The sequence below is a fragment of the Halichoerus grypus genome, chromosome 9 (assembly GCF_964656455.1).
Source record: "Halichoerus grypus chromosome 9, mHalGry1.hap1.1, whole genome shotgun sequence".
In the NCBI taxonomy this organism is placed as follows: Eukaryota; Metazoa; Chordata; class Mammalia; order Carnivora; family Phocidae; genus Halichoerus; species Halichoerus grypus.
Genome location: NC_135720.1, coordinates 139,827,719 through 139,853,888, shown reverse-complemented (window position 1 = coordinate 139,853,888; position 26,170 = coordinate 139,827,719). Strand labels below are relative to the sequence as shown.

The window sequence follows — 26,170 nt, the reverse complement described above, 5'->3', positions numbered from 1 at the left end:
GCTGCTTTTCTGTTCTTGATCTCTAGTTTAATTCTGTTGTGCTCTAAGAACATACTCTGTATGATTTCTATCATTTTAAATTTATTAAGGTACATTTTAAGGAACAGAATGTAGTCTAACCTGGTAAACATTCCATGGGAGCTTGAGAAAAATGTGTATTCTGCTGTTGAATAGAATATTTTATAAATGTCAATTAGATCAAGTTGATTGATAGTGTCATTCAGGTTATCTATAATCTTACTGATTTTCTGCCTGCTTGATCTTTCAATTACTGACAGAGGGATGTTGAAGCCTTCAACTATAACTAGGCGTCTTTCAGTTATAATCCACTGTTATTATATTGGATACTTGGCAGTATGGCAGGATTAGAGGAGTGGGGGACATTCTATAATTTTCTCATTAAGTCTCAGTCATTAGTGGGCCTGTGTCTCAGAGGAGAATCTTGCACAATTGCTTCTGTTCTTCCCCCAGCAGTATAGTTTTTTTTAGCCCCTATTCTCCTTCTCCCTTCCTTGTTTCCCAAGGAAGACAGGAAGCCTGGCATTGGGGCAAGGTTCCTTCCTGAACTGGGATTAGGTTTCAAGTTTGCCCTATGGTGAATCCCTTCCCTCTGGGTTCTAGGCTTTTGTCAGGGTACAGAATCTGAGTGGGTTTTAAGACTACAACTCTTTCCTTCCTCCAGCCTGGGCTTTGAGGGGATTATTCTCCGATCCTCACCATGAGAGCCTGGTGGGACTTCTGGAATGGAAAGCTCCCTAAGATGGCTACCCCCAACAATTTCTCATTCTCACACTAGTTTGAACTCAATCTCTATTTATCAAAATAGTCATTCAACTCTTCCTACCAGCTGTGGATTCCAGTGACTTCTGCTCCAGATAAGCAAACCTCAAAAGCTGTATCTCTCTTGGATGCCTCTGTCTCTTTAGATTCCAGGGTGGGTGGTTTGTCCTGGGACCACAGGTCTCAGATTATTCAAGAAAAGTCATTGATATTCAGTTACTTCAGCTTTCTTTCTTGTTGTAAGGTTGGGATGGCAGTTTACCAGTTCTATATGTGCTGGAGTTTAACTTAAAGCCCTGATCCATGCTTTTATTTAGCCATGTCACCCTGGACTTACGATATAGCCTCTGAGCATCAGTTTCATCACCTCTTTTTTTTTCTTTTAAAGAGTGGATTATGGATTCTAAATTCCCTTCAAGCAAACACAGTAGGACTCTGAAGGATTCATGAATGTGCGACGTGGAGATGGGCCTCAGGAACACAGGATTTTAAAGTCCCAGAGGAGATACAGAGACTTAACACAGGTAAGCTACCATCAATATCAAAATGTCACTCACTCCTGAATATTCTCTTCCTCGTACTTTACCTCCTGGAGGCCTGCCAACTACTGATCAAATAATTAGAATTCAAAACAGAAGTTAAGAGCTGACTCCAACAATTAAAATTTACCCATCACCTGTGAATTCACTCTTTCTTCCTTACCTTCTCACTCCCAACCAGCATGGGACATTCCATTAATTAGCTAGAAGGTTGTGCTACCCTCGTGCTAAAAATGATCAAAGTGACTGAAACAAACAAACAAAAAAACCGAAAAAGCCAAATGAGTGTTACTTTGTTTATTTGTATGTAACTTGGCATGAATAGCTCAGTTTGTCATTCATCCTCATGCATTTCTAAGATTGGAGATGACTATCTCTAGGACAATGAGAACAAAAGCAAACTGCATCACCATAAACAAAATAATACATACTAGTCTACCTGGATGTTTCCTTTAATATTATATCATCAAATCCTTTGGTGTGAGGGCTAAGAAAGGTTTGAGTTACTCATGGACAAGTCATAACTCTATTTTTTTAGTTGGTCATGTCCATCTAATTATGACCTCTTCTACCTCATCATCAGACCCAAATATAATTTTGAGTGTCTTGTGTGTTGTCTTTGTGATCAAATTGTTTAGTGCTTCTTGGTGGTCTCTTCAAACTAAACAGGGATCAAAGGTAACGTGTCTTTTGTTCTAGTCAGGTCCTTTCTCCCATCTCCCATGGATTATTCATCTATTTTGCCTAGCTAAAATCCTTAGAACTACCTCTGACTTTATATTCTCTACCCTTTCTATTATTCTATCACAAAGCCATGTTATAACTTCTGTCCAAACATCTCTGATTCTCTCTCACTTCTCCATTCAGACTTATTACCACCTTAGAGACCAAGTACAATGAAAAATGACATTAGTCCCTCTTTCTTCTAATTTGAAACAACACTAAACTATAAAGCACAAGTTTTATGATGCAGCATAAAAATAGCTTTATTTTAGATTGCAAAAATCTTAATAAGTTAATCAACACTAAAATTTACTCTTTTTAAAAAATTTTTATATTAATCCCTGTATTGCTGGTGCCCTGGGAATATGTTTTGCCTCTGTAGGCTGTAATAAAATGTATTAGGAGATTATAGTTAACAGGTGACAAGATAGCACGGTAGTTGGGAACCTGGGAAGAGGACGAGGATCCTTTCTCTGTAATCACCTGAATACAAAGGAGACATGACAATCTTTCCATTCTTCCTCTTTCTAAGGCCTGGGCTGTGGGGAACATTATTTTGTTGTTGTTGAAAGAAGTATTTTATAGGAGTACGCAAAGAGGTTTATGAATCTAACTGAATTCACAAATTAGTGTTTGCTTCTATGTTTTTGATGTTATTACTCTATATTTCTTCCCAGACCAGTTTCAGAACAATGGTGCAGCAGAGCCAAAATGACCTACTTATTTTAGGTGAATTCATTAGCACATTACAAAGTCTCCTTTTTAAACTTCCTATGGCATTTTTCCACATTAACCTTATTTGCCATAATGGATTTGTGTTTTATTAAATTGTGAAAATGGCACTTTCTATAATAAGAGATTGGTTAATTTGCCATTTTACTGAAATGGCTAATGGGATGATTTTCATATTGAATTAGCATTATTACACCATAGATTTGAAAACACATAACTGACTCTCCATAATGCTTCTGTGATTGCTTGTTTATTCTTTAAGTGTTCCTATGGCGAAGTGGGCGGTCTGTCTCAAGGTCCAATGATTCTAGGTGTCCTGTAAAGATGCTGATGTTCTTTCTTTATCTCTTTGCCCTTTGGTTTCAAGAATAAATTCAGACTTTTATTCTTGCTGTTTGGTTCTGATGTTTGGGACATTCTTTGTTAAATCCTATGAAACATTTTGTTGTTCTTCTAGTTTGAGTACATGTTTAAAACCAACTGCATGGGCGCGTGGGTGGTTCAGTCGGTTAAGCGACTGCCTTTGGCTCAGGTCATGATCCCGGAGTCCCAGGATCAAGTCTCATATCGGGCTCCCTGCTCAGCAGGGAGTCTGCTTCTCCCTCTGCCCTTCACCCCACTTGTGCTCTCTCTCTCTCTCAAATAAATAAATTAAAAATATCTTTAAAAAAATAAAATAAAATAAAACCAATTGCTTAAGGGAGCTTTTTTGAAGATTGAGAAGAAAATCATCCAGAAGCTGGTAAAACTGAAACCCATTAACACTGTTTTATGCTTATAAATACATATATATATACACACAGATGTGTACATATATAGATAGATAGATAGATCTCTATGATATACTAATACAAATGATGTACCCTTAACATATGACACATTTTTGCTTTTTTAAGAAAAGGAGCAAATTTAAAAAGGTATTAGACACTAAGAAAAACTGGCAACATTGAAAAGCAACATGAAGAAAATGGGAATTATATAGTTTTACCAACTTAGCACACCAACTGAGTCCATTCTTAGGGATTTTCCTTACCTGGGATGTTAATTTAGTTATAATAATAATTTACACATGGTGTACCCTCCCCTTCATTTAGTATTAAATCAGAGCTACCACCCTATATTATTGCTTTCCCTTAAATTTCCTTAGTTTCTCAGTTGTCATTCCAAGTTAATTCCATTTCAGCAGCAAGGTACCAGAAGAAGTGATTACATATCTACAAATGCGGAGGGGTGCCTGGGTGGCTCAGTCAGTTAAGCGTCTGCCTTCAGCTCAGGTCATGATCCTGGGGTCCTGGGAGCGTGCCCCACATCAGGTCCCCTGCTCAGCGGGGAGTCTGCTTCTCCCTCTCCCTCTGCCTGCCGCTCCCCCTGCTTGCACTCTCTCTCTCTAATAAATAAATAAAATCTTTAAAAAAAAATCCACAAATGTGGAACAACACTTGAGAAGTAACATTTGCCTGTGTTCTAATTAAATGCTTGAATGTGATCGCTTGTACATTTAAAATAACACATTTATGTAAGTAAGAGTGGAGGGTAAATGAAAGATTAGTAACCCCAGGTCAGAGCTGGGTAATGGCCAAGGCAAATAATTGCTATGATTGTAGTATTATCTGGATATGGAAAATGGTCTTCAAATTATTGACCTGTGCCTTTAATAGAAAATGATTATAATTATGTTCTTGGTCTTATAAAATTATGAATTTCATACAGATGGTTATTGTTGCTCTCTATACTAAGGTAGTAAGGATAACATACTTCCTTCATGACTGTGCTATAGGGTGAGTTGAACAGACTATTTCAGTATAATCTCGGGCTTCACAGAACCATGTTTTATGAATTTGAATCAACTTCCACCAAAACCATCTAATGCTTGCTTATTGTAGTGGACACTGTGAGATCAAATTTTTATCAATTTCAAACAATTTATGTGGATTGTTGTTGCTTCTACTTAAACTTTGTGTTTTCTTAAATGAGGAATTGTTTTATTTTTAATATGAATAAATAAATTTATATTCAAATTCATATGTTGTTACAAGGAAGTATTGACTCAGTTACAATACTTTGTCTCATGATTATTTGCTCTGCTCTTTTCCACAGGATTTCATTGATCAGAATTATTTTAATAAAAGTACAGTGGAAATTTATGGAGTCTGCAGATTTGAAACTGAAAAAACAGGTAGGGGAATAATAACATATTCTTTTTAAAAATATCTTATTCCTCATCAATCAAAAATAATTTATTTGATCTCCTAGTATCTGTTGTGAGTTCCTGGAGCACTACCATCCCTGCAGTGAAACCCATATCCCTTTTACTTGAATAAGATATTTTTATTAAAGACTTTAAAAAATTTGTCTCAGTGGACAGAAGGCCAGTGAACTATTCAGATGACCTGAAATGAAATACATTTTTTCTGATTAATTTTTAAATAGTATTACTGAGAGATTTATATAAGGCTACTAAATATTGTTTGGACACTTAAATATTATCTCACTAGACATGTACCTGAGGTATCAGGATGATTCTGAAGCATTTTTGTTGTAATTTTTGTTTTTAAGGCTTAGTTTGAGTGTTCTGGGTACTTAGTTTGGGTCTTTAATAAGTGCTCGATGACTCTGTTGAATTTGATGAACTTCATGATATTTTTTTTTTTTTTTTAAAGATTTTATTTATTTATTTGACAGAGACAGACACAGTGAGAGAGGGAACACAAGCAGGGGGAGTGGGAGAGGGAGAAGCAGGCTTCCTGCAGAGCACGGAGCCCGATGTGGGGCTCGATCCCAGGACCCTGGGATCATGACCTGAGCCGAAGGCAGACGCTTAACGACTGAGCCACCCAGGCGCCCCATCATGATATTTCTTTAACAAATACGGAAGTCTGACACAATGTCTTGAAAATCTCACAGATTCACCTTAGGAGATAGAGTTCTTATAGAGTGTTTTCACTGACTTTTTGGAGGCAGAGCCCTGCATATTGTGTGATGAATTTCATCTTTTCTGGATCATGGGGAATAAAATGTGATAGCATTCTTGTTTAATTTTCAAGATCAGTCTCCCTTTTTTCAGAAACTCACAAAACCAAACCTGACCTAGGAGCATAATGAATCTTGCCCGAAGTAATTTTATATATACTATATACTTATATATATATGTATATATATGTATATATATACTTATACATATACATATATATACATATATATAAGTCTATATGTAATTAATATATAATATAAATTTTATGTATTTATAAAATATTGTCATTTTAAATATATTTTTTCTAAGATTTTCCCTCCCTCTTGCATGAAGTCAGTATAATTTGTTTTTCTCAGCAAAAACTATCTATCTCATAAAGAGTTCAATGACGGAAAGCTTTGGAAAGAGCTCAATTTCCTGTTGTCTAGCACTGATCAAAACTCACCAATGTCTCGTTCTAGAATTTGTAAGAATTGCAAATATATTGCATCAGGTATTGGTACATGTTGACTTCAGTGGCCCACTGGCTGGTTCCATTTGCTTAGAACAGATATATAAAGTAACACACATTTCCTCTGAGGTTTGTGGCTATAACATTGAAAAATATTGACCTCAATGTCAAAGAAAAATAATTTTTAAATGAAAAATTTATCTGTGGTTAGTCTTTAGATTATTACAAAAGGCTTTTATAAAATCTATTTCTTAAGGCTAGAGTGTATACTTCAGAATAACTCGTAATTAATTTTTTGGACCTTAGGACATCCTTTGATTTTTCCATAAAAAAAGTATTCTAGGAAATCAGGTTACTTTTATTATTATTATTATTATTATTATTATTATTCACTTCCTGTAAGACCAGCATTTTGAAAGAAAATGGATGCATATTATTCATTAGGCTACATTATTTTCAACCTAGGTAAACTTGATAAAATTTTGGCCATATTTTCCTTATTTAAAAAAAAATAAGAAGAAGACCTGGAATCTCTGATTCCATATGAAAGTCCAGTTTCTAATTGATTTGTCTGTGTTGATAGGAAAGGAAAGGCTGGCTTTTTATTTAAGTTCAATATTCCTATTGGTGCCTGTCTAGTTCCCAGTATCCAGTCTGTCATTATCCATTGATGTATCAACCAATCTCATTTTGCTCTAAGAAATTGACTAAATTGCCTATGTCATAACTTTGTTTGCATTTAACAGTTTAAACTATCTTGTCACTAGTGTCATTGTCATCCAAATAATTTCCCCCAACTCTCTAACTACGTATGGCTCCATGTTTTCAGGTTTAAAATTAAGTGAAGTGATATGGTCTCTGCCCTCCAGGAGTTTATAATCTTAGAAAGATTTGGTTAAGGCAATCTTGCAGACCTCCATCTGTGATTTTTTTTTTCCTGTGATTTAACCTGTGATTGTTTCCTGAGCCCCCTTCCAAGTCCCTATCGCCGGATATATGGTCTTTGAAAGGGCAGATGTTTGCAACGGTGTGTGTGTGTGTTTCCACATGCACACAATCAAAGCATGTGTCCCTATCTTAATTAGGTGGCAACATTTTATTAAGCCACAGACCTGGCATAATTGATTGACTTAAGAAAGAAAGACAGGAGAAGCATTTTCACAATTTTCCAATTCAAGTAGAACTCTAAACTCAGTGCTTTGCCCAGCACACTGCTCCCGACCAGGGAGAAGTAGAGAACGGAGAAAGGCACCTTTCCCCAATGTCACCCGTTTGCTTCTGGGCCAGCCTGATACCAACTTAATCCAGTTGCTTCTGTGGAGGAGGCAACCACTCCTCTCCTTCCACAGCTTGGAGGTGTAGGTCACAAGGCACTAGAGATTTCTGTGACCCCAAATCAAAGAGAGGAGCTGAGAGTGGTCTGAGGGGACAGGGGAGAATTTCTGCTCCTTACCTGCCTGTCTTCCTCAACATGGCCACCTCCAGACTGTGCACATTATTAATAGCTGTCATTTTTCTTTCTGAACAAATCACCTCCATGCAGTTTGCACTCGAGGGTACTGGAGAGTGTCCTGCCTATCTCCGTACATTAAATAACCTCATTGTGGTGCTGAGCCTGGCCGTGTCTCTCTCTTTCTCTGTGGCAGGTGTATTTATCATTTTCCCCACTCTGGCATTCCTAGCTCCAGCTGCCAGACCAGGCCTGGCGCCTTTCTCTCTGTAGATTAGTTTGCATTCTACAGGATTAAAAAGGTTTAGGGAGCAACTGGGAGTTGGCAGGAAGAGACTGAGTTGTTTAGAAATGTCAGAAAAGTGTCAAGACTGCCAGTTTTCTGGGGGCTGAAATGGAGGGAGGAACAGAAGTACTTTTCAATCAGATTCTGGCAGACAAAACACCAGGAGAAAAAGTCAGCAAGGATCCCTAAGATGATAAGAAACGTGTGCATCCTGAGAGGGGTAAGAAGAGCAAAGAGGATTGGGGGAGTGAGGACGGTAGAAGGGACAAACAGCTCTGCTTTGCCACCAGGCAATTTGACAAATAGGACAGCCCAGTACATCACACTCCGGTATCCCTCTTGCGTGTGAGTCACCGTGGTGGAAATCAGCCACTGGAGAGAAGATAAAGCAAGAGATGGAGCACTCTGAAAACACACACAGGGCTCATGCACTCAGCAGCGGCTCCCTTTCCCATTTCGTTTTCGTTTTCATTGTGGAGGAGGGGGCTTTTGTCTTTGATGCATTTCCTTAAAGAAGGGAGACCCTTCCCAGAGCTCAGAAAGAAGCCTTGATTTCCCAAAGATCCTGCGCAGGTGACAAAGGAAACGTACCAGTGACATTTTTTAACACCGTATTTTTCCCATGCGCCACCACAACTGCTGAGAACAAAGGGGAGTGTCAGGTCTGAAAACCTCAAAGCTGGACTTCACATGAAAAATGAATTGGGAGTGTTATGACTGCACTGCATACATGGATAGATTGGCCACACCCTCTTGCCAATGTTTTGTGCCTGTATTGGGGGAATGTGTTCTGAGCAGCCTTAGAAAGTGTATGACTCAGTGCACCCAGAAAAAGGACCGAGGCCTGAGAAACTTGGAAGAGAATTTCCTTGGGTTTGGCTGAATTTGAAGTGAAACACTCAAGTCATTTGGCAGACCTCCTCAGAAATGATTTTCACCATGCTTTCTGCCAGCTTGTATCACGCTTTGGGACCTTCCCGGGGTAGAGAAGGAAGAGGAGCAGAACACAGCAAAGATTTTGGCTTTGACTTCATGGCAGGAAGCGTGGGAACAGCCTTAAATTAGGAATCAGAAAGGAGAGTTTTAGTCAAACTCTTGGGCTTTTTTCTCTATTTGTAATAAATGTTGGGTGGGTCATTTGTAGTATGGGGAGCGGTTGGCCCATATGATTTTAAAGGTTCCTTCTAAAATAAAATCCTATAATTCACTTATTAAACTCACATCCCTGGCCGTAACAGCTGGATGAGGCTGGTGAACTCTGCTTGTGTCCTGTCTAAAGGTGCTACTGAGAAAGAGGTAAAATCATCTCTGCTATGATTAGTTCTTATCCAGATGTTGGGAATTCAGGGGTCAATGCTCAGGGCATCTGACGTATAGAGCCAGTCAACAGGAAACAGAAAACTTCCTTTTGGCCAAAACATTGTTTGCAAGGGCAGCAAAATTAGTCAACCCCTTTTGCTAATGGAGAGCAGATTCCTAAAGGAAGGAAGGCGTATCTCCTACATGCGAGAAAGAACTAGATCTTGTCCTCTTGAGATAAATCCCTACCTATTCTTATTAAGTTCTTTATCTCCTTACATGTATGAAGCCTCATTCCACCAACATCTCTTCATTCCCTTCTTCTCCATGGGTTTCCTTCCCTGCGGTCTGTGTGCATGCCCGCGTCTCGCTTGGCTACACCTTCATCCAGATAGCTCTATGCAGAGCTCTCCAACTTATATTGTTCTTTTCACTGATGCATCAACATTTTAGGAGCAAGACACAGGCCAGGACAGGAAAGGCCCTTGCTTTCATGCAAATTAATCTCCAGCATGCTGTGGAGGTGAGGAGGGGGATTCAGTGGGAGAATAATAAATGATAAACATGTACATAAACGAGGTACTTTAACACTGTTGTTTCACAACCGTCTTGGGAGCTTCCCAGGAGTGATCTGAAACTTCCCCCTTATGGGAGGGCAAGGGAAGACCCATGAAAGAGGTAGGTCCAGCCCAGGTTGGTAGGTGGCAGGTTTAATAAGCAAAGGGAACTTACATGGGTGGGAGAAAAATGAATGGATCCCTGCATTCACCTGCCAAATCTTAAATGTTTATAAAGAGGCCCTAACTGGGCTCAGTCACCTCTATGGTGCAAGTGTTCTCAACACCACATCACCATCTTAAGGCCGTATCCTTGGGGCAGCCTCTGGGAGCAGGAAAGGCAAGGGACAGGGAGCGGGTAAGCAGTCTCCAAGTGCCCAGGCCCAGCTAATGCATCAACTGGCTGGTCACCTCTTTTTTGATGATGTTTCCCAATAAACATAATGATAAGTACTTTAAAGACAATAAAAATAGGTGACATAATAGAGAGTGAATGAGGGGTGGGACGTGGGGCTACCTGAGATGGTGAAGTAAAGGGGGTCTTTTTGAGGAAATGATATTTGAACTGAAGCTAGAAATCACAGGAAAGAGCCAGTGTTATAACGATCCATAACAAAACATTCAAGGCAAAGGGAGTAGAAGGTGCCAGACCCATAAAGCCAGCAGGAGTTTGTCACTGAGAAGAGAAAAGAGGCTATGTAGGGCGAGCAGTAGGGAGTGTGGTAGGAGACACAAACAGACATGGGCAGGGCTGGACTGTGAGAAACTGAGGGCCTAGTGAGTCATGGTTAGAATTTGGAGGCTGCTTTTGGGGGATTTTAAGCAGGAGGTGACACAATCCACCTTATATTGTAAAAAAAAAGCATCCTTGTTATTGTGTGGTGAGCTGATGGTAGAGAAGCAAGAATAGAAGCAAGACGGCCCATAAGGAGGCAACTTCAGTTTCAGGTGAGACATGATGGTGGCCTGGACCTGGTCCATTTGGTGGATGGAGATGGACAAGAGCCGTATCCAAGACAGGATTTTGAGATTAAATCAATAGATTTGGAGATAGGTTGAACTTGTCAAGCAAAGGAGTTGAGGGTGTTAATAATGGTTTCCAGATGTCTGGCTTGAGTAGTTGAGCATGGAGACGTGACAGTGACCGAGATGGGGACAGCTAGGAGAGGAGAGGTCTGAGTGTTAAGGAAGGATTTGTCTTTGGCCATCTTCTTTCCATTGTATCCGCTTCAAATGCATCTTATTATTCCTCCTGGGGGCAGCAGGAAACACCTCATCTTCCCTGTTACCCAGTGGTTGTGCTTCCAGTTAGACTGACACTATGGACTTCTCTCTGCCCCTTGAGGACTCAGACCTGTCCTGAGAAGAGAACTGAATTACTTCACTGGCACATTTTTGAGCAAGAAGTGGGAGTGCTTAGTTCTGCCTCTTCTATTGTCTTTTCTCCTCAAGATTTGTCTTCACTCAGGCTCACAGCCTGGAAGTTCTGTGGCCACTCATTTCCATTGTCACATTCATTCAATGTTCATGATGTTCACATTCATTCCGTGGATGAACCATGTCAGGTCTATCTGTTACAGCTCTATTGTATCTCCTTTTCCCTGTCATTCTCCAAGTACAAATCCTCATTGAAACCTTGACTACCAACCTAGAGCCTCTCCCTATGTTCACAATGTTAAATGAGCATTTTGTATCAACAACTTTTAATAGTTTGGGCTGAAAAAAAAAAGATATCAGACTCCCTTAGACCACTTGCAATTGAGTCTCAGTTAATTCTTTCTTTGGTAAGATTTTACTTATTTATTTGAGAGAGAGAGCACAAGTTGGGGGAGGAGCAAAGGGAGAGAGACAAGCAGACTCTGCACTGAGCTCTGAGTGCAGAGCCAGATGCGGGGTCCAATCCCACGGCCCTGAGATCATGACCTGAGCCGAAATCAAGAGCTGAACACCCAACTGACTGAGCCAACCAGGCGCCCCTGGTCCCAGTGAATTCTTGCCCAATTCATAGTAATATGAAAAGTGTCTCTACTTCTCAGATCACCTTACGCTATCTGGTCTACATGGATAATTCATGCTATTCTCTTAGCCTAAAAACTCTAACATTTCTGCAAGGCCCAATTCTTTCCATTCTCTACGATCCAGCTCAGTGACACCAGTGAAATGAAATCTTTTCCTATTGATGTCCCCAGATGGAGATAATTTCTCTCTTCAAGTATTGTATTCAAATACGATCTACATCCCAATAAACACCCTGAGAATTTAATAAAAAATGTTATGCTGACGCACAACTTCCACGGACCTCCAACTCCACATTTAAAATTGTTGTTAGAATTGATGCTTTGTAAGAGTCATTCTCAAATAGTAGTTGTCAGATTAAAAAACAAAGGGTAGTCTAAGGAAATTTATGACGATCTGAATCCTGATGCACATCGGCAAGGCACCAGCCACCTAAAGGAGAATGTGAGTGATCTAGTGAAGGAAAAGTGGAGAACAAGACAGAGGCCAAGATAAACATTCCTCTGTTCAATGTAGTCTGTTTTCTTTCCTTCTCTAGAACTTCCAGCAAAGTCTCGAGGGACACAGAAAAGCACATTTTAAGTTCTTTTTGTGGATTAAAGTCTTAGATTCTAGGTTTTTCCCTTTAATATGCTAATCACCTGGTCCTTAGCTGAGTGATCAGGCAACTGGTGTTCTTGAGTGTATAACACATCGATGGGCTGTTTTTTGGTTTTGGTTTTTAAGAAACGTGGAGCTTCCTGGTACTTCCCCAAAGCTGCTGATCCACTCCTGAATAGCACTGAGCACTATATGTATCAAGATAATGCTTTTTATTTTACATCATGACATTTCTTGAAGAACATAGCACTCAGTACAAACAATGGTTCTGATACCATCAACAAGAAGGATATTGAAATGTACTGCTCTTCGAATATTAAAACTGGCAGCATTTTTTAATATGCTTCTAAGCTGAAGGCAGACACTTAACAACTGAGCCATCCAGGCACCCCTTTAATATGCTTCTAAAGGATAATGACCCAGGGACCTGCTATCAGTATCATATTATTGCTATTACCAAACACTATGAATTACAGAATACCACCTGGATCTCACAGTAACCTTTTAAGATAAGCCGGATGGGTATTTTAAATTCACACTTGTACAAAGAAGCAACTAAGGCTCAGAGGGAAGAACGGACCCAAAGCCACAATGTGAATGGTACAGTGAAAACCTGAATCACCACGTGTGAGTCTTACACAAATGATCTTTCATTGCACCATGCAGACTTACAAACTAGCATTTGGTAGACTAAATTAATCAGACCAGGGAAAATTCGTGCAGGTTTACACAAACACGGGTGCGCACACACACACACACACACACATACATGCACACGTATGGACATAGGCAATTTGTGGGACCAAAAATGTGCCATATTCTTCCAAGTCTTTCAGTTTTGCTGCATTTAATATTTATGTTCATTTTTGTTTTTTTAAGATTTTATTTATTTATTTCAGAGAGAGAGAGACAGAGTGAGCATGAGTGGAGGCAGAGGGAGAAGCAGACTCCCCACTGAGCAGGGAGCCAGACACGGGGCTCGATCCCAGGACCCTGGGACCATGACCTGAGCTGAAGGCAGGCGCTTCACTGACTAAGCCACCCAGGTGCCCCTAATTTTTGTTTTTTGATGAAATGCTAAAACAGAGGCAGCAGCTAAATGAAATCAAATATCATCTATCTTGGGGCACCTGGCAGGCTCAGTCGATAAAGTGTGCGACTCTCGATCTCAGGGTTGTGAGTTTGAGCCCCACGATGGGTGTAGAAATTACTTAAAAAATAAAGTCTTTTAAAAAATACTATCTTTCAGAAGTTCCCTTTTTTTTAATCTAGAAGCTTGATGTTAACTAGGTTTAGGCCAATACTATATACAATGGGAATAAAAGTTTTCAAAAATATCTACATTGTCCATTTCTTTCCTCATCTTTTTTTTTTTTTTTTTTTTGGTCTATGTCCAAAACTCTTTTAAATATCAAATTGGGATGAACAGCACTTCATTGGAAAACAATTGGGGATTGGAGGTTTTCTATCTCCTTATTATAAAATTAGGATTGAAGACACAAGAATGGCAACTTTCAAGACATAGGAATGACTTGAGTTGCACCTCTGGCCATGTCAAGTCAGACTCAGAAGTGCACCGTGACTTCCCACCGAGTGCCCTTGCTCATCCTGGCCCATCCTCCTGGAATGTCTTTCTCCTGCTCCCTGGTGTAATCCCAGTCTGTATTTTACGCATCAGATATAAATCGTATAGATCCAGAATTTGCATTTGCTTTCTGGGGCTGCCGTAACCAAGTTCTACAAAATGGGTGGCTCAGACAACACAAATTTATTATCTCAGGTCTGGCGGGTAGAAGCCCAAGTTCAAGATATCAGCAGGGTTGGTCCCTTCTGGGGGCTGTGAGGGAGAACATATGCCTGGCTTCTCTGCTTGCCTGGTAGATGGTTGTCTTCTCCCTATGGCCTCGCATCTTCCTTCTGTCCCTTCTCAAATGAGTACCTTGTTCTCTGCCCTCCCAGTATTGTTTTCAGTGTGATTCCATGCGTTCTTCATCCTGGCAACTTCAATGAGAGCTGAGACATACTTGATTTCCTTCACCTCTTTATGCCGCAATCTAGAAAAGTGTTGTCCATGTAGAAGCCTTCAAGAGTTAAGTAATGGATAGCCACAACAAAACTCTTAGGTAAGGGTCTTTGAAAGCAGAAATGGAATACATTTGGCAATATTCCATTTCCTAGATTTGAATGGGGCATCCTAATGTGTGCAAGCCTGTCATCGGGTGAGAGCTCATCAATATTATGTGCTTAAATTTATATGTAGATTCAAAGGTAAACCTCGCAAGAATATATGAGTTTGTCGTACGGATTGGGACTCAAGACTGGTTTCTTTTAATTCACACTCTTGTCTTTATTTCTGATTTACTTTCAGTCTGAGCATTGATTTACCTTTCTTTAGTGTTTTCTCACTTTGTTCTTCATAAGCCCTTTGTTGGCTTTCTAAAAGTTATTGCCACTGAATTAGATTTTAATGGAGTTAATATATCAGTATGTTATTTAAGGTTTTAGTCTGTGATTAATCCTAGAAAAGCTGGGTGAGTGCCTTACCAGGGGCTGTGTTTTGTCCAGGTTGTAACATTATTCATGTCAAATGCAAACCTACAAATACAGAGCGGCAGGAAAAATGAAGTGAGGAAGCAGGGGGGTCTGGGCTTTGGCAAGAGAGAGCAAGGGGTACATTTTTCTCAGGGGAGCTCAATTTTCAATCTAAGGGTCTCTGGTGAAGCAGTTCAACTTGAATTCTGTGCTAAGATTAAGATGTTATTTGTTTCTGCTCTACCTTTAATGATAAATTAACAGATTTACTTTTATATTCAACTATGTAATATAGGGAATCGAAACAAAGGGCAGATCATTGGATTGTATGACCCAAGACTTACAGCTCTATTTGCGCTTCTCCTGGGCTGATGAAAAGTTGCTCAATCTCTATACGACTCTTGTAAATAATATTCAGAGCCAGTTAAGTTGGATCCTCCGTGTTATGCGTGTTATGAAACATGCATCAACCTCACACCCCCTCTCTGCATGTCTCCTTTCTCTAGGGAGCTCCTCCACCTTCTTTTGTTTTCCTAATTCACACATGATGAGAGCACCAGCAGAACATTTACCTGAATTCCCCTCTCAAACATGGATGGCTAGAAAAACCTGAGAAGAGCTCTAGAAACAATCCCACTTACATTTTTCTACCCCAAAGGTGGCCTGAGAAGCTGGAGATTCCGCAAGTCTAGACTATGAGGTCGACATAGCCTCCTACCTACATTTTCTCTCAGAAGAACATGGCTGGTGATGTGCATCCTCCTGTCAGTGGGTCTGGGCCCCGCGTGTGGATAGCAGTGCTCTTTTCATTTGAGATACCTGGAGCTACAGGTCACTTTCTAAACCAGCAAAAATACCCTGCAGTTCTAGGTTACTCTGACATAGGTAATGACTTAAAATTCCTCTGAGCTTAGATTTTACACTTCACGATTCTCCAAATTAGCTCTTGTTATCCCTCTAGGTTTCTGCCTTTTGAGCTTTTAGTCTCTAATATAACCAGGGCACCAAAGTCCTTAGCGTATGGAGTCACAACCCCTGCAGGATGGGATGGGAGAGCTATGTGTGTATGTTAGCAGGGGTGGGGTAGCTAGTGAAATAAAGAATTGAAGACTTGTCCGACGATGAATAGAAGAAATGGTGCTGGATATCAGCCTCAAAGGCACCAGCGGATATCTGATCCAATCTGTACCAGACTGGAGAAAACTGTGAAAAAGGAGAATTACGGAAGGTTATACAAAGACTCTCAGAGAGTCTTTACCAATGTCCTGTATCTGTCAGCTAAAGATATATTATGAACTGCTTATGGGCATGAATGACAAATATTATTTTCATTTCATGGAATCTGAGGGCTCGAAAGGAAACTAAGACGCCATCGAAACTGTCCACCTAGCCGGGCATAAACGTGACCGTCCTTACAGAACGCTGTCGACATAGGACAATCTGGACGGTTCTCAGAGGATATGGACATTCCTCTCTTGAACAAATCATACCTGCTGTTTAATAACCTTTACAGCTGGGACGTTCTTCTCATAAAGAACTTGCTTTTAGCCTTGGACAGAGTTTTTCCATTTTGCTGGAAGAAATAGACTACTCTCTATTGTTTGACCACATATACAAAAAGCTTTTGTAGCAAGGGAATTCATCATATGGTGAATGTACTGGTTGGTGGCTATTTCTTTCCAGTTGTGCTCTTTCCTTCCTCTAAACCTCCACAATCTCAAATAGAATTGTCTCCTAGATACTTTTTCCCTCCCCTCTGGGTTACGGCACATCACACTAGATGGCAGTAATACCCCAGTTTGGGAGTCCATTTACTGTCTCCCCTACCCCCACATACAACCTTTTCTTGTCCAAAATAATATGGAATAAAACATGCAAATAAAATCCGTTCATTTTGTACAAGATTCATTCAGAAAAGCTGATATACAATTAAAGCTGGTAAAGAAAAAAAATATAAGTTAAACAATATTGAAAGCTCAGGCATTATGGGGATTTTTGCGGGGCGGGGGACTGGTCTTCTGGTTTGTTTCTTTGTTTGTTACTGTTTTTCAGATATAGTTTAATTACAAGAGGAAATGGTTGGCCCAAAAATCTAAGCTTAAGTGAGAAGGTAAACGTGTATTTCTGAGAAAGAAAGGAAGTCAGCCATGCCAGTCACTTCTGGTTTTTTTCAAATTCTATGCTTCTTCCAGCAGATTGGCTATGCTTTTATGCAACATTAACCTGGATTTTCTAGACAGAGATGGTCAGGTGCAAACTGAGAGCCTTATGTATATTGCCCATTAATAGTGAGTAGGATGACTGGAAGGAAAACCAAACCAAACCAAAAGCTCCTGATATAATGAGGACCCCTTTTCATTGTGTTTGTGTAAGTCTACAGATCTGCTGAGGATTTAGAGGGAGACAAAATCAGTTTCTGTAAAATATTCTTGGTCAGCTAATCCAGAGCCCCTGAATGCCCTACTAGGTGGGCACCATCTGAGAAAAAAATATGCAAAAATTTGCTCTACTTAGACTGGCACTAATTCATTTTGCGTATAAAGTAGTAAAAAGGTAAAATGTTTTTATCAAAACAAATTTGTCAAACATTTAACTTGATGTTAGAGGAATGTTATTTTTTTTTTCTCTCACAGTTCACAGTCCTAGGCTTTATATTGGAATTCATAGGCACTATGCTCTCATTTTAAAGGAAAGCATGTAATCACCTTTTAAAGGTTACTACACAGAAAACTGAAGCAGCATCATAAGAAGCAGCATGAATTCATGAGCAAATATGAAGAATGTTACTCAGTCTGCATGTGAAAATGCTTAATGCATTATTTATAGATATTGTTTTACCACGGAGATCAAGGTCATGCATTGGCCTCCCGGGCAATGGGTCAAGTCTTGAGAGGCCATCCTGGTAATACCAGCCGACAGTTTCTTGGATAGACTTGGTGTACTTTAAGTAGATGTATTTTCCAACTTGGAAGGAACAGTCAAAACTTTTTTTTATTCTTAATTAGCTAGCTACTCATTTATCCAACTTGATCATAACTCATTAATTTTGATCAGAAACAGTGCACGGGGTTGTGAGGTGTTGCTATGTTCACATTCTCTCTCCCTAAATTTTATGAATCATTCTATTAAGAGAAATAGGCAATTAACCTTTTCTTCTACCAATTCCTTCTTGCCTTCTATCCTTTGCCAATGATGTTTCCATATATTCTGGTGTCCAAAAGCAGACTCAATTATAATGTGACTTATAGGAAGATCCTGGAATCCTAGGACATTTACTCTAGAATCTTCAATGGCAAATTATTTCTAAATACTTTTCAAAATCAATATATATTAAATATTACAGAATTCCATGCTTTTGTTACCCATACCGGGCCCTTTTGTTGTATGTGGCTCCCTTGGGTTCTCTTGTGTAATACAGAAGATGTAGACCTGTTTGTTCAAATAATCTTGGGACATGATATTGAGGTCCTGACCTCGCCTAGTATTGAACAGGCAGAGTGGCATATGGTGGGGGGATTAGGGAGAGTGGGTTGTCCCTAAACAGGCAATAAGGGGGTATATCATCTGCAGAGAATTTAAAAACAATAGTAAACCCTACTAAAAATAGCTCTGGCTTTTATTATCATTGTGCATGGCAATTCTAAACAATGTCAGTAATAAAATAGTCTTCCACATCAAGCATATCCTTCCTCCTCTCTGTCTTCCTTTGAGGGCTGCTGAAAAGGGGAAGGTTCTTGATCCCATCGTACTAGCTCAAAGGGGCTACATTTCCTACTTAGGCTTAAGTGTAAAAAAAATAAAAACACAAGAGTTCTCTCATCCTGCCTTTTAATCATTTTTCCCAGTTCTAATCTCCTATACTTCCTTCAATTTTGATTGGAAGGTTTCACATAGTATTTTTGTGAGCGTGCAGGATTTCATGGCAATTAGCACTTTCTATGAATACTGGGACATTTCTGGATCAATCTGGGCTTTCCTCAAAATCTTGGAATCACATATATTCCTTTCTATCTTTTCTGACACCCAGGATCAGTAGATTAAAAATCAGTCAAACTAACATAGATCTTTTATATTCACAAAATACTGTAAGATCAAAACGTTCAGAAAGAAGCATCCCTATTTAATAGCTAATGGAATTCAGGGTAATAAAAGGTGGCAAAAGAGCCTTCTGCAGGAGAAAAACTAGCAAGAACTTGTAACCAAAGCTGACACGAATCACGTGAGCCCCAAAGCAAGCATCTCCGAGCATCTCTGTTTTCATTAACCATCTCTGTATCATTGGCCAGGTGTTTCCAGACCAATTAAAAAAAAAAAAAATCATTGATTGAATTTACAGTAAAACCAACATATGAATGGAAAGCAGGGTTGTTGTCATTTGTACATCCAGGAAGGGCGTAGAAATAGGACCCATGATTAGAGGTGTAGATTTCGAAGTCAGGAAACTGAAGGTTTTCATCCTGGCCCCACCACGTCCTAAATGTATGACACTGCATACATGTCTCTTTAAGACTTGGTTTTCTCAGCTGCTAAATTGGTATAAAAATAGCATAATAGTAGCATATTGTGGGGTTACCATTAGGTTGAAATGATTTGATGTAGGTAAAATGCTTACCCCAGTTCTTGGCACATAGAAAGCTTTCTATGCTTTTTAGCTATTTGATTCCATATAGGATTCCATGCGTACAGTGGGTGATAGAATAATTCTCTTTGGCCTAGATGAGCTATCAATTAAGTCAGGAGTGGGTTCCTAAGGCTTTAAAAAGCAAATGATCAGTCTAGGTCCTCACCTTATCTTTCTATATTTACTCATTTTCTCACACATCAGCACTAGTTATTTAGTCTAGGCCTGGTTATTTAGAATATATCCCATGTCCTCTCACCAGTGTGTAAATAATAACAATATCATACTCCTAACACAAGTGGTGGATTTTCATCAAAGAAAGAAGAAAAAGCAAGAGATTATCACTGAAGTAAGAGAAGTTTCCATGGTCGGGGAGCTGTTGGGCTCAGTCTTGCAGGATAGTATGGGCTCAAAACAAGGGGAGCAGGAAGTGGTTCCACTCAGGGGTGGAGGAAGAGCATGAGCAGAGTAATGGACACAGGGAGAGAAAATGTGCACAGAGGAAGGAGGGAACCAGCATCAAGGGTGTAGGAAGTTGTGTCTTGAGTAGATCAGGTTGGGTACGCAGGCAAGGCTGGTCATGCAGACCCTTTAATGCTGGATGGAATTCTATTGACTTACAGCAGGAAGCCTCTTGGGTATGAGATTCAGGGTTGGTGCTGACATGTAGGATGGACGCTGGGGCTAAGGTTGGAGCTAGAAGTTCTAGGTAGTGTTTGAAACTACACCTGGGGTTAGAGTAGGTTTGGAGGCCACTCATGAATAAAAGTGAAGATATATATGTGCATGGATGCATACATTTCAGAGGATTCAAACTCCCTGAAGCCAATCAATGGGTTACTGTTTAAGAGCCTCTGCCTCAATCTCTGTCTCTGTGTGTATATATGTGTGTATATATGTAAATATATATATATATGACTACAGTGTATGTACACATATGCATATAGCCAAAGCAGTCACGAGTCCTACTATAGGAAATGCTGTCTGATATGTTTGCTAAGCAGAATAATAAAAATACTAACGAACATTTATTCAGCCCAGGCACTGTGCTAAACACTTCATGTATGTTATCTACTATAATTTAAATCTAATGGAAATGGAAGAGAGATTACAGTTGGGGCAGAAAGGGGACGGGCATCAGGGAAACCAGTTAGCAATCTGTTGCCAAAATCAAACCAATGAAGCTTTGGCATATGGTAAATAGAAGTGAGAATGGAGAGAAAGGAGGAAGATCTGAAAAATATTAGAAAGGGAGAAATGATCTCACTTCAAAAAACAGCAGGCAGAAGAGCTCTTAGAGAACACTGGAGGATGTTTGTAAATTGAATAAGTTCGGGAGGTTACAGGAATACAAGAGGCATGGTAGTGTTTGTACACTGCAGTGTACACCATTATTATTTTACCTATCCACGCGATTCTCCAAAAGAATACTTGAGTTCCTGCTGTACGTTATCCTCTACTCTGTGGTATGCTTTATTTATTTATTTATTATTTATTTATTTATTATTTTTTTAAATTTTATTATGTTATGTTAGTCACCATACAATACATCATTAGTTCTTTTTTTTTTTTTTAGATTTTATTTATTTATTTGAGAAAGAGAATGAGATAGAGAGAGCATGAGAGGGGGGAGGGTCAGAGGGAGAAGCAGACTCCCTGCTGAGCAGGGAGCCCGATGCGGGACTCGATCCAGGGACGCCAGGATCATGACCTGAGCCGAAGGCAGTCACTTAACCAACTGAGCCACCCAGGCACCCACATCATTAGTTTTTGATGTAGTGATCCACGATCCATTGTTTTCGTATAACACCCAGTGCTCCATGCAGTACGTGCCCTCCTTAATACCCATCACCGGGCTAACCAATCCTCCCTCCCCCCTCCCCTCTAAAACCCTGTTTGTTTCTCAGAGTCCATAGTCTCTCATGGTTCATCTCTCCCTCCGATTTCCTCCCCCTTCATTTTTCCCTTCCTTATCCTAATGTCCTCCATGTTATTCCTTATGTTCCACAAATAAGTGAAACCATATGATAATTGACTTTCTCTGCTTGACTTATTTCACTTTGCATAATCTCCTCCAGTCCCATCCATGTTGATGTAAAAGTTGAGTATTCATCTTTTCTGATGGCTGAGTAATATTCCATTGTGTATATGGACCACATCTTCTTTATCCATTCATCTGTTGAAGGGCATCTCGGCTCTTTCCACAGTTTGGCTATTGCAGACATTGCTGCTATGAACATTGGGGTGCATATGGCCCTTCTTTGGTATGCTTTAAATAACATCTGTTCAGCCTGTCTCTGACTTTGTCTTCTTGTTTCCAAGCAGATGAGAGAAAACACAGCTATGGACTGGGTTGCTGCAATGACATCAAACCCCATGACCCGATCTGTTCCAATCAGGACACAGTCACCTTAGCAACCAGTTACTCTTTTTTGTTTTTTTGTTTGTTTGTTTGTTTTTTGTTTTTTTCATTTTCTCTCCCAAGAAGTAGGAATTAGTTTACATAGACTAACTAAAAAAATTTATTCACTATATTCTGCATTTTACAGTTTGGCTCCTTGAAAGATGTCCCAGTGTTTCTCTTTCTTAAATGGGTCAGACTCCTTTACATCTTTCTGAATATTTTAAGACACAATTTAAACAAAATAGACTAGGTGGTAGAAAAAGTGATGCCGTCATGAAAGCAAAACATTTCACTGCATCATTTTTTTTGAGATTGACATTGTAATAGATGGTTTGCCCTCCTGAACTTTAAATCCAAACTGAGATAATGAAATTATGATTTATTTTTCTCAAATCTTCCATTCTCCTTTCTTGCCATTCCTCAACTGGCATTCTCAGATAGAAACATCATGGTCATCTCTACCCTTCACAGGATAAGAATGACATTTGTCTAAAGGAGATGGCATGGTGGGGATGACAGTTTTCCTAATGTGGTGACTTCTGTGAAGGAAAGTTAATTGCTAGGATGAGCCAGTTATGTGTCAGGCATCCCATGAAAGAATAGTCCCTTGGAACAACAACAACAAAAAAATCCCTGACCCCTTTGGTCTTTTTGTCCCAACTTTTCCTTCAGTACTAGTTCAATTCATATTTTCAAGCTCCCAGTAGAAGAATTTCAGAAGAGACAACTAGGAAACATTCAAGACCACTACCTATTTGCTTACCAACCTCAATTCATATTTGAGCAGTTCCATCCTATTGGAAGAATTTATGTTTTGTGCAGCAAAGGGGAATTTTAAACAATTTGAAATGGCTAGATCTATACTGGGGGATTCTAAAATCTAGGCATTCATGTAAATAGCATTTTTATAATTTGTTAAAGGGTTTATGGGAACTTAAATGTTCTAGAGATTTGGGGTTTGTCAAAGTTTTAGAGATTAGTTTAGAGTTCCCTAAGTCTAATGACAATAGGATGGTCAGAGTGGACCTCATGAAGAAATGAGGAAGGGTGTTAGAGCAGAGAATGGAAAGAAATGAGGGGCAAGTCATGAGGACTTTTGGGGGAAGAAAATTCCAGCTAGAAGAAATGTCCAGAGAAAGGTCCCAAGAAGGAAAGTGTCTGAATGTTTGGAGAAGAGTAAGGAGGCTGGCATGGAGTGCATGATGCAACAGTAATAAGTATTGAGGTCAGAGAGTTAGGAGGACAAGGGTGTAAGGGGGAAAGCATGTTGGTGTAGGTCATTGCAAGAAATTGTAAAGATGTTGGCTTTTATTCTGAGGGAAATTTTCTGCTGAAAACCTCTGCATATAGGTTATCAACTTCATTCACATCTTTAGACTTGTCTACAGTAGGATTGGTACTCCTTTTCATACAGAGCTGAATAATAAGTATTTTAGGCACATGAGCCTGATGGTCTCTGTTTCAACTGCTCAATTCCGCTAATGTGGTATAAAAGCAGCCATAGGCCATAGGTATAAAACGGGCGTGTCTGTGACCCACTAAAACTTCATTTACAAAACATGTCAGCAGCCCAGAGGCCAAGTTTGCTGATCTTTATTCTAGAGATTCATTGGACTTATTTATATGTCTTCCAGGGAAATTCAGCTAAGGGAAAATGGAGAAGAAACTTAAAGTGATTGACTACTATGGGTCAGCATGTGTTCTAAGTATTATACATACACACAGTCATCTATTTCCATCCCCATTATTTGTCACTTGTCCAGGACAGCTTTATCTCTCAGTAAAATAACTTCAATAAACCCCTTCCTGATTCTGTTTTGCTTGCACATCTTCTCATGCATTCTGTCAGAATAATCTTTTAAAATATAATCATGCCAAATATTTAAAGAAAGAATAACACTAATTCTATATAATCTCTTCCAGAAGATGTCAGCTTCCAATTCACTTTATAAAGTCAGCATTATTCTAATATTAAAACCAGACAGAAATAATATAAGAAAACTACAGAAGAATATCCCTTATGAGCATAGACCCAAAAATTATCAACAAAATTTTAGTAAAGTGACTCTAACAACATATAAAAGGAATAATATACTAATATCAAGCAGAATTTATTCCAGGAATGCAAAAATGAATCAATATTCCAAAGATGATTCACAGTAATCTGCAAATTAAGATCCCAAAGAAGCAAAAGCACAGGATGATATCAATTGATGCAGAACAAGCATTTGACAGAACTTAACAACCACTGACGGTATAATCTCTCGGTAAATTAGGAGTAGAATGAAACATCCTCAACCTGATGAAAAGCATGTACAAGAAAACTCACCATTAACATTGATGGAAGACTGAGTGCTGTCTTTCTCAGACAGGAAACAAGTTAAGAATGTCCATTCTCCCCATTCATATGCATCATATTACTAGAACACTAGCCTGTACGATAAAGCAAGACAAGAAAATTCAATGCATATGGATAAGAAAGAAAGGGAACTTTTCTGTCACTATTTGAAGGTGGCAATCATATTTCTACATTTGAGTAATAAACTGATATTAAAAATAAAAACATTTAGGAGAGTAACTCAAAAAAGTTAAATACTGAGGTATAAATCTAACAAAACATGGGGGCGCCTGGGTGGCTCAGTCATTAAGCGTCTGCCTTCTGCTCAGGTCATGATCCCAGGGTCCTGGGATCGAGCCCCGCATTGGGCTCCCTGCTCCACAGGAAGCCTGCTTCTCCCTCTCCCATTCCCCCTGCTTGTGTTCCCTCTCTCGCTGTGTCTCTCTCTGTCAAATAAATAAATAAAATCTTAAAAAAATGTATATTAAAAAAAAGCTAACAAAACATTTATAGGATCTGTATAGTGAAAAGTACACAATAATCATGAAAATAATCAAAGACTTAAATAAACAGAGAGATAGATTTTGGTCAGGGATTGGAATACTCAACATAATACAGATGGTGATACTCCCCAAATAGATCTGAAGCTTAATGTAATTGCTATCATAATCCCAACAGGATTTTTTTTGAAAATATAGATAAGCTGATTCTAAAATGAATATGGAAAGGCAAAAGAAATAGAATAATGAAAACAATTTTGAAAAAATAGAATAAGGTTGGAGAAATCAGAATACTTATTTTATGATTACAATTATCAAAACAGCGTGGTCCTGGCAGAAGGATAGATACCTAAATCAACGGAACAGGACAAATTAATACAGAGAGGCACAACTGATTTTCAAGAAAGGAAGGACTGATCTTCATCCAGTTTTCCCTATGACAGTTAATTGAATCCTCATCCTTTTATTTGGTTGTAGTATAAGAGCTTGACATTAAGCTTTTCGGCGCTGAGGCATCCAATTCAAAAGACATTCTCTTGAATAAATATACCACCAGCGGTGTGACACAGGTACCAGTAAAACCACCAAATAGGCTACCACCACCCAAGGAGTTGCATCTTTCAGAAAACCCTGGGGCACCTAAGTAATTACTGCTTGAGTAACCCTGAGTCCATTCTCCCATGCCCTAACTCCCGCTCTTGTGCTTCAAATTAGCCAGTAATGAGGGACCCCAGAAACTGCAAACTTCTCGCCCTTGCACCCTAATAAAGGCAGAGTACCAGGTCCATTCCCTCCATCTGTCTTTCTTCCTCCCTGTGAAATCATTGTGACCCTCAGGCAGGCAGTGTGCCCCACAGGACTTGTAAGTAATAAATCTTGTTCCTCAAACTTCCCTGATGGTTTCTCGGTGAAGTTCATCCTGTGATCATAATAAGAACTATAAGGGTGTGGCCCTGGTAGGAGTAATGTCTGTAAGGGCTCTCCATCATTAATTCAGGTTGGGTGAGGCCTTCAGGCATTCCTAGCTGAGAGCACGACCTTCAATATGCTGAGGCTGACACAACATTGGTCAAGACCAAAACTAGGTTCACCCTTGATTCTGCTCTTTCTCTCACACACCTTTGCCCCATCTGTTGGAAAATCCTATCTACTCTTTCTTCAAAGCATATCCAGAATCTGACTACTTTTCACCCCCTCTGCTCTTATCTCCACCATACGCTCCTTATCCAAACTGCCGCAATAGGTTTTTAAGCGGTCTCAATACTTCTACACTTTTCCTGCTCTATAGTCTATTGTCCATACAGTTGACCAAAAAGTTATTTTAAAAGATGGTATCAATCCTTGACTCAAAGTCTTCAAATGGCTTCTCAT

At 39.4% G+C, this 26,170-nt stretch overlaps 1 long non-coding RNA gene across 1 annotated transcript in view; it reads left to right on the top strand.

Annotated features, from left to right (window-relative positions):
- Positions 1-26,170, top strand: part of LOC118554512 (uncharacterized) — a 621,204-nt gene that overhangs the window by 580,392 nt on the left and 14,642 nt on the right. The window contains exons 4-5 of the long non-coding RNA XR_013440981.1: positions 1,169-1,304; positions 4,872-4,950. This is a non-coding gene — a long non-coding RNA (uncharacterized LOC118554512). The remainder of the gene's footprint in view (positions 1-1,168; positions 1,305-4,871; positions 4,951-26,170) is intronic.